Genomic DNA, 9,353 nt, shown 5'->3' with positions numbered 1-9,353 from the left:
TATGTTCTTGATTCTGCGACAAGTCCTGTTGAATCTGCAAAAAGTCTTGTTGGTGAACGTGCTAGTATCCAAGAATGGCACTCTAGATTAGGACATCCTATGATGCGCACTGTGCGTCATGTCATATCTAAATTTTCTCTTCCTGTTTCTAGTCACACTATTAGTTTTTGTTCTTCTTGTCATGAACATCGTAGTAATAAATTACCTTTTTCTTCTAGTACTACTATTTATCTAAATCCTCTTGATTTGATTGTTTCGGATGTTTGGGGACCGTATCATATCGTTTCTAATGATGGTCATCGTTATTATATAATTTTTATTGATGCCTATTCTCGTTTTACATGGATGTTTCCCATTACTCATAAATCTGATGTCTATTTTGTTTTTCTTGTTTTTCAAAAACATGTTGAGAATCTTTTTGGTCGTAAAATTAAGATTTTTCAGTCAGATAATGCGCTTGAATATCGTAAGCTAACTCTCTATCTTCAGCAACATGGAGTCTTTCATCGTTTCTCCTGTCCACATACATCTGAACAAAATGGATTAGTTGAGCATAGACATCGTCATATAAGAGAAACCGGTCAAACTCTATTGTCCATGGCTTCAATACCATCTTCCTATTGGTATGATGCGTTTTTTACATCCTGTTATCTGATGAATCGAGTACCATCATCTGCCCTTGCTACAACGTCCCCCTATGAAGTATTATTTGGCTCACAACATGATTATACTTCTCTTCGAGTTTTTGGGTGTCTTTGTTTTCCTCATCTTCGTCCTTATCGGTCTCACAAAATGGATTCTTATTCTTCTCCTTGTGTTTTTATTGGCTATAGTCCGCAATATAAAGGATATAAATGCCTTCACATTCCAACTGGTCGCATATATGTTAGCAGACACGTTGTTTTTGATGAAACCACCTTCCCTTTTGCGGCAAAAGCATCATCCACGGTACCATCTCCTTCTAATGACAAGGTAACATCTCCTCCCATGAATATTATCTCTACTGTTCCGATTACTGTTGATTTTCATCAGCCCTCATCTTCATCTGTGGACGCTGTTAATTTGGAGTTCCGTTCTACCGCTCAGCCAGATCCGACGACTGTACAATCATCTCACATGCCCATATCCGCTGCCCAGTCAGCGCCACCACCTGCACTATCAGCACCAGCAACTGCATCGTCAGCACCAGCAACTGCACCGTCAGCACCAGCTATTACCCAATCAGTACTTGCACCGTCAGCATCTGAACAATCAGCTTCAACGACTAAACAGTCAGTTCCCGCAACTGTACAGTCCTCTTCAGTACCTGTAACCCAGAATGATGCTCCATCTGCTGTTATTCCTACTCATCTTATGGTCACTCGAGCTAAAGATGGGATCTTTAAGCCAAATACTTTTAAGTATTCTCTTGTTTGTGATTCTCTTATTGAACCAACGTGTTTCTCTCAAGCCCAGGCAGATCCCAATTGGCGTCAAACATCTGATGATGAGTACAATGCTCTCCTCAAAAACGGTACGTGGACTTATGTTCCTTTTGACCCTTCTATGAATTTAGTTGGTTGCAAATGGGTTTATCGAATTAAACGTGATGCAAATGGCAAGATTGTACATTACAAAGCTCGTCTGGTTTCTAAGGGGTATAATCAACAAGAAGGTGTGGATTATAGTGAAACATACAGTCCGGTTGTTAATCCATGCACTATTCGTATCATTCTCACTGTAGCTTTATCATATAATTGGGATATCAATCAGTTGGATGTTCAGAATGCGTTCTTGCATGGTAATCTTGAAGAAGAGGTTTATATGAAGCAACCACCAGGATACACTGATCCTAATTTCCCAAACCATGTCTGTAAACTTCAAAAATCTCTTTATGGTCTAAAAAAGGCACCACGGGCATGGTATCATCGGCTTAGTACATTTTTTCTCCAGCTAGGCTTCATAACCTCTAAGTGTGATTCTTCTTTATTTATTCGTCGTGATGAACAAGGAGTTGGTTTTTTACTTGTCTATGTTGACGATATAATTCTGACTGGCTCACATACTGCGACTTTGGAGTTTATTCGTACGTCTCTACATAAGGAATTTGCTATCAAGGATCTTGGTTCATTGTCTTATTTTCTTGGGATTGAAGCTACTCGCAATTCATCTGGTATGTTTCTTACACAAAAAAGATATGCTCATGATCTTCTTATTCGGGCAACAATGGATGGTGTTAAACCAATCCAAACTCCATTAAGTACTACAGGTGATATATCGTCTGATCGAAGTACATTGTTGCAAGATGCTACAGAATATCGCAGTATTGTCGGTGCATTACAATATCTGACTTTTACTCGTCCAGATTTAGCTTATGCTGTGAATAAAGTTTGTCAATATATGCATGCTCCGACGGAATTTCATTGGACATTAGTTAAACGCATATTACGATATCTTAAGCAGACTTCTACATTTGGAATTCTTCTCAAACCAGCAAACACTCTACAGTTGTCTTTCTCTGCCTATACTGACTCCGATTGGGCTGGTTCTTTGGATGATCGTCGTTCCACGAGTGGTTATTGTGTTTATTTGGGTGGAAACATTATATCTTGGAGTGCTCGAAAACAAAAAACAGTCTCTCGTCCTAGCACTGAAGCTGAGTATCGAGGTCTTGCTATTGCTACTGCTGAAATTATGTGGATTCGTTCTCTTCTTTCGGAACTTCAAATTTCTACTACATATCCACCTGTTTTGTGGTGTGACAATCTTGGTGCAACCTATCTTACAGTGAATCCGATTTTCCATGCTCGCACCAAACATATAGAAATTGATTATCATTTTGTTCGTGATCAAGTTGCTTCTAAACAACTAGATGTTCGTTTTATCTCTTCCAAGGATCAGATTGCAGATATCTTTACTAAAACACTTCCTAAAGATCGTTTTGCTTTATTGCGGTCCAAGCTCACGGTTCATGATGACCCGTTGCGCTTGCGGGAGGGTATTGAGTTAACGTAATGGTTACGTATAACTTTGGAAGTTTACCATTCATAGGAGTCTTGTATTTTAGGAAACGTTGTAAAGAAGGAATTACTTGTAGAGGTCGTTACCCAGTGTGTATATAAACACACAAGTCCTGTTGTCTTGTACTTACAGAATTCTCTTAATAGAAAACATATTTCTCTTCTAAATTGTTTCTCTTCTAAACCTAAACCCTTTCTCTAACACGTCCAAAACCTAAGTTCCAACTAGGAATTTCAGTATCTTAGTTGTTTTTTTCTTTTTTTAATGAGTCAATACAACGGTTAGTTATGGCCCCTAAATACTACTAGCAATTACAAGGTTCAGGGGTTCGAATCGTTACCTCCTCCAAAGGAGGGAGCACGAAAATCATCAGGCCATTTGATGGTTCTCTTCTTAGTTGTTGTTGCAAGTTGCAACAATTTGTTTCTCATGCCAATATTCTTGCTCATTTACTTGCAATTTTGCCTCATCACAACGTCAAGTCACTTGGACAACAATGTCAAACGAAGCGGAACACAGTAATTGTGGCGTGCTTTTTTGCTATATGTAACGTGCTTATCTTGTCCAGACTAACAAAGAAGTATCACATTGCCAAAATAGTAGGTAGGGGAACTTCATGATTTATCCCAGGATGTTGGGGAAATTCGCCATAATTCAAGTCAAAGATTGGATTAATTTGATTTACAGCGGATATAGCGTTTGTGAGCTGGGCAAATTATTTATTTACTTTTGGAATGAAAATAGGTGAAAAAATATAAAGCTTCCTATGTGGGGGTCATTCCGATGCGGCTAAAACAAATAAAAGTTGGACATTTTACCTCAAGTTTCATCTCCAATACTAAAGTCTTCATACCCTAAATTCAATTTTGGAATAAGGGTCATAATTATGAGGAAAAAACATCTTTGAAATTATCACCCAATAACAATATTTTCTGATTAAGAAAAATTAATTTTGGAATAAAAAATTGATGATGTGTCAATAGACCCAGGGTCATGGAGAAGGTGAAGATATGACTTTCTCCTTTATCCTTCTTATGAGATGGCATCCTTGTCATGATTTGTCATTAACCTTGACCCTAGCATTGAAGATTAATTTTTGGCTAAAAAAATGTTAAATCCTAGATGTCATGTCTTCTTAAGACCTTCACCCCTAGCATTGGAGATGCTTAGAGCATCTCCAATGCAAAGGGTCAAGGTCATCCTAGGTGGAGGTCTTGTTGTCACCTTTTTTTGGTGGGTCATTTGCTAAAAGACAAAAATAAATAAAGATCAAAAATTTGACCTGAAGTCCATCTCCAATCTTCAAGGTCTTACCTACACCTTTTTATTTAAATTTAGAGACAAAGTGATGATGTGGACCTAAGATCCAAGGTCGTGAATAAAGTCTTATTTAGACTTTCTCATTTACCCCCACTTAGCCATGTCATCTTTTTCTATAACCTTCACCTTTACATTGAAGAAGAAATTTTGGTGAAAAAGGTCTTAAATCCTAGGTGTCATACTAATTTAAGATCTTTACCCCTTGCATTGGAGATGCTCTTAGGGCAATGAACTCAATAGATAGAGAAAAGAGAACGCAGACCTGGAGATCTGCTACAGGGAGGAAGAAAACATCTTATGGTGGAAAACTCTTTTTGGATTAACTGATGTGAACCATTGGATGAACTGTTTTTTCCTCCCATGAGATATTTTCTTCCTCCTATAGCAAAACTTCTAATCCTAGACTGAGAGACAACTAGTATATGTACAAAGACATAAAAGTAACATGAAAATAACGTTAAAACAAATCAAAGTTAATAAACATTGTAGATGAAGAAAAAGCCCCGTACATATATTTGTGTGTACCAGAAGGGTACCCATTTAATCAACGAGTAAATCAGAGTCTTCACTTTCATGGCATCTTTTCTTTCTTGTCAATTTTATTGTTTTCCTTTGGTTTCTAAAGATAGTGGTGTGATAGAGTGTAATTTAGGGAAAATGCTACTTATATACCAAAATTATACACCAAAACTATACCCCGCTTACGTGTCAAATTTGGATTGGTCCATTCTTTTAAAGGGACCCCCTGTTTTTCCTGGTGGGGTTGGGTGGGAAGCAATGAACGGTGGAGATCGCTGCCACATAGGGGTATATCTATCCGGTGTATGAAACCGGTAAATATGTAGCAACTTCGGTAATTCAGTCACTGCCAAGTGTCTTACTTTCTGTCAGTGGGGTGTAACATGTCAGTTTGTGTAGCATGTCCTGATGTGGACATTTTGTAATGAACTTTGTATTTAAATAAATAAAGCTTTTGTTTATCTGTCTCTCTCAGAACCTGGCTTGATTGGGATATACCAAATGAGACAAAATAAGGTCATTTTGAAGTAAAACACAAAGCCCCTTATCCACATATTTACGAAAATGGCTAATCTACCATTGATTAATTAACACTAATAAATATGATTATGATAATTAATTTAATTAGTTGATTAAAATTTTGAAATTAAGTTTTATTTTAGATTGAACTAATGGATGTGGGTAGATTTTTTTTTATTTTATTTTTTTAAGAATTCTACTTGTAACGGAAATGGCTAATCGTATTACCCAAACACTTATAAATATGGGATTGTAGAGCTGCTGGGCGATTTTATACTCAAAATTACAGAAGGAATCAACATTTTCAGTTCTGAAAATATGAAAAGTCGGCAAGGTGTACGGATGGAGAACATGCCGACTATATCTGGCCAGGTCTGCGTATGAAGAACATGCCGAAAACTTATGGCCAGCAAGGTCGATAAAAAAAATACTCTGCCGACTATAGGATTTTTGACATACAGAGAAGGTGTTACAAATGCATGATTAGTCGGCAAGGTATTGATTTCATAACCTGCCGACTAAAATATAGTCGGCAAGGTATAGAGATGGATATCTTGCCGACCTTGTAACTGCTAATTTCAGATATGGAAAGTCGGCATGATATTCAACCTTGTACCCTGCCGACTATATTTTAGTCGGCAAGGTCGACAAAAAATACCTTGCCGACTTTTGGTTCGTTTTGATTCTTCGTTTTTTTTTTTTTTTGATTTCACATGTATAATTAGAGTGTAGAAGAAAGATTTTGATTTTTTTTTAATATGTTTTGGTCGGCATGGTTTTTTTTTGGGCATCTTTTAACACCTTTTAGACACCCCTTAGCACACTAGTTTGTATATGAATAAAATGGGTATACCCCAATCTCGCCAGGTTTGAGAATAGCAGAGGTTTGTCTTTGATTCTTTCCTGATATGGTATCATATTTAGTTCATTTATAGGACATCTTTTTTCCTCTCTAAAATTGAAGTTTTCTTCTCGTAAATATTGATGATATATCTGATCAACCTCATACACGTATTCTTTTAAATTCACTTCAACAAATTATGCTTTATACGGAAACCTTAGATTGTTCCCCTTTTTAAGGAGTTATGATATATTTTGTTTCGTTAATGGTTCCTTTGTTTGTTCCACTAGGGCTTAATCTGTGCCGTAAAGACACGGGCTTCGTAGTGCTTTCTAGTTGATGTGCTTATAGAGTTTTTTTACCCATAAAATTCATCCCTAGAATTTTCATTGATTTACCCCACCGAAATACCTTCGTTTGTAGCTTTTACTGGGGTTTACATCTCTTTGTCAACTGCCCTTTATATTCAACTACCAAGGATGTACGGTAATTAATAATCAGCCAATACACATCATACAATTTAAAACAACCCTTCATCTTCCCATTATATTTGCATAAAACACACATACCCTGTATTCCACTTGATACAATGGCGCATCACATTAAATATCATCTCTAAAATGTTTAAAAATTCAAGGTGATTACAGATCCAATGAAGTCTTGTACATCAAAACTTTCAAGTTTCATTTATCTTCTAGAGGGGGTCAACTCTCCTCAAAGGATCTAGATGTATCCCTTTTCCCTATTATGGTGTAGGTACTTCGGGTCCTTGTACCTATTATATGGTGTAGGTACCGCAGGCCCTCGTACTTCCTTTCGTCTTTTGCCTTCACGCTGGAGTTTTGTTTCTGTGATGTGACTTCCATCTCAATTTAAAGATGCACTCTAACATTCTGATACCAAATTATGAGTGGCGGAGCCAGAAATTTAAAATGAGGGGGCTAAAAAAATCTTGCGTCAGTCATACTTTAAACCTTGATGGTGGGACAACGACACCTTCATGTACATCGAAAATTGTATAATCCTCGCAACAGGGCTTTAGCTGGGATAGTAAAACCTAAAACAACAAAGTCTCCCAATTTAGTATAGTTGTAACAGAACAAATGATATAACTCAGTCTAAAATTAGAAGCCTGGTAATGGAATTCAGACCAAAGCTAACGCAATGAATCATGCATTCCAACCCAACCATTACCATGGGATTGGTATTTGTCCAGTAGTTTCAGTTTTGAGTACCAAAGAAAATTTGGATTACCTTATTCACCGCATGAAATAAGTAGACCAGCAAAATGTAAGCGCAAATTGTCCGATTATAAACCTTTTTCAAAGCATGCGGCAAAAATTACCATAAGACTTCAAATAAATCTGCGTAGGAAAAAGAATGGACGTATTGGTAACAATATCAAGAACTAAACCATGAATCTAATACTATTAACTCAGGTGTAGCCGCCTCCAACTTAAATCATTCACCATGGGGATGGACTTCAATCACTATATAACACTTAGTGACATTACCATGGTTGTGATAACAACATTGTTCTACCACTATAAAGAAATCTGATAGAGTTTATGTGCCTTTAAACTATAATGCCAATATACAACTTAGGAGCTATACAGCATGTGTAGTAGCATAACAGTGTTCAACTATTCAAGGAAATTGGAGTTGTCAGAACACCCGAATCCCGTTTACCAATTGTTACTTCTCGAAGTGCTCAAAATTCTAGTCATTCCCAGTTAGATTGGATTGCAGAGACAGATTAACAACTCACAAACAGGAGTTGTATATATTATATAGCAATTATGTAATAGTTAACAATTTACAATTTCTTGTGATAAAAACATTTCTAAGGCGCATTTTACATTTTCTTTTTTGTGAATGAACTACCACCTTATTTATAAAAAATTATTTACCGAGGAAAAAAAAAAGAAAAGAAAACATGAGTTATTTATGAATTATTCCATTTTCGATATTGTAATTTTGCAGAACGCTAAATGAACTAAAAACAATACTAAACTCTATGAAATTTGATCACATAATGTCTATTCAGAAATTTCATGTACCTGTATACTTGTTTTACCGATTCCCGAGTTTACCGGCAGGGTAAAGAATATCTTGCACATGTTGGCAGTAATGTTCTTGTAAGTCTAATAACGAAAATAATCGTATGAGAGTTTTATATTATACATTGTGAAAAGTAGGAGTTTCAGATAATGAACACCCACAAACAAAAAACTAAATCGATCCTCAAGGTGAATAGTTACCATGGAAGAAAGAAGGTAGCGATGACTTTTCCCGTAGAACTGGTTAACATTAAATTTTATTGGGGTGTAGAAGGGATAGAGATGGACTGACTGCATATCTTTGTTTCCATCTTTTCCTCTTTATCAGATGCGTCGGGTCAAGGTACTTTATAAAAGCACACATATTGCTATCAGAGCACCATTAAGAAACCTGTAGCACCAGCAGTTGAGAAAAAAGACTTGAAGAGTACAAAAATGAACATGCTAAATCCGATGAAATCACATGTTTTAAAAAGATGTAAAATCTGTGACAGAACTTACAGAGGGTACATGGTAAGACTCATTGTGCTAAGTGATCTCCTGTGAAGCTGAGAGAGCCAGCGAGAAAAGAAAAAAACCCTAAAATGTAAAGGAATAAAGATAATGAATTTCAAACAACGAATAACAATCACTGAAGTTATCATGGTTGGGATGCCAAAATGATTACCAATTTACCATACTTTAAAGGCAACAATATTCAAATATTCAAGGGAATAAAAATTAGTAGAACACCTATATAATAAAGTATAAACAGTAGTTAACTCAATGAAATTTAATCACATAATATGTATTTAGAAGTTTTTGTACCAGAAAACCTCTCTTATTATATCCTTATGTCATCCTTGGAGTAACGAAGATCCTGCAAATGTTCGATTAATTATTTATATCAAGAAAAACAATGAGGAACAAATAACTCCACCCCTATAAACTAATCAAACCAAATGAGTAAAACTAAACTGGAAAACACTGTACCTTTCCTGTGTTTTTCAATTTGGGGAAGGTCGATGGTGAACACACGTGATAGGAATAGGAATTAAGGTATTTCATTAAGCAAGCTAAAAGAACCTATGAAATTGATGTGAAATCTCCAATCA

The sequence above is a fragment of the Papaver somniferum genome, chromosome 5, assembly GCF_003573695.1.
Source record: "Papaver somniferum cultivar HN1 chromosome 5, ASM357369v1, whole genome shotgun sequence".
Classification (NCBI taxonomy): Eukaryota; Viridiplantae; Streptophyta; class Magnoliopsida; order Ranunculales; family Papaveraceae; genus Papaver; species Papaver somniferum.
This window is presented reverse-complemented; position numbering follows the sequence as displayed.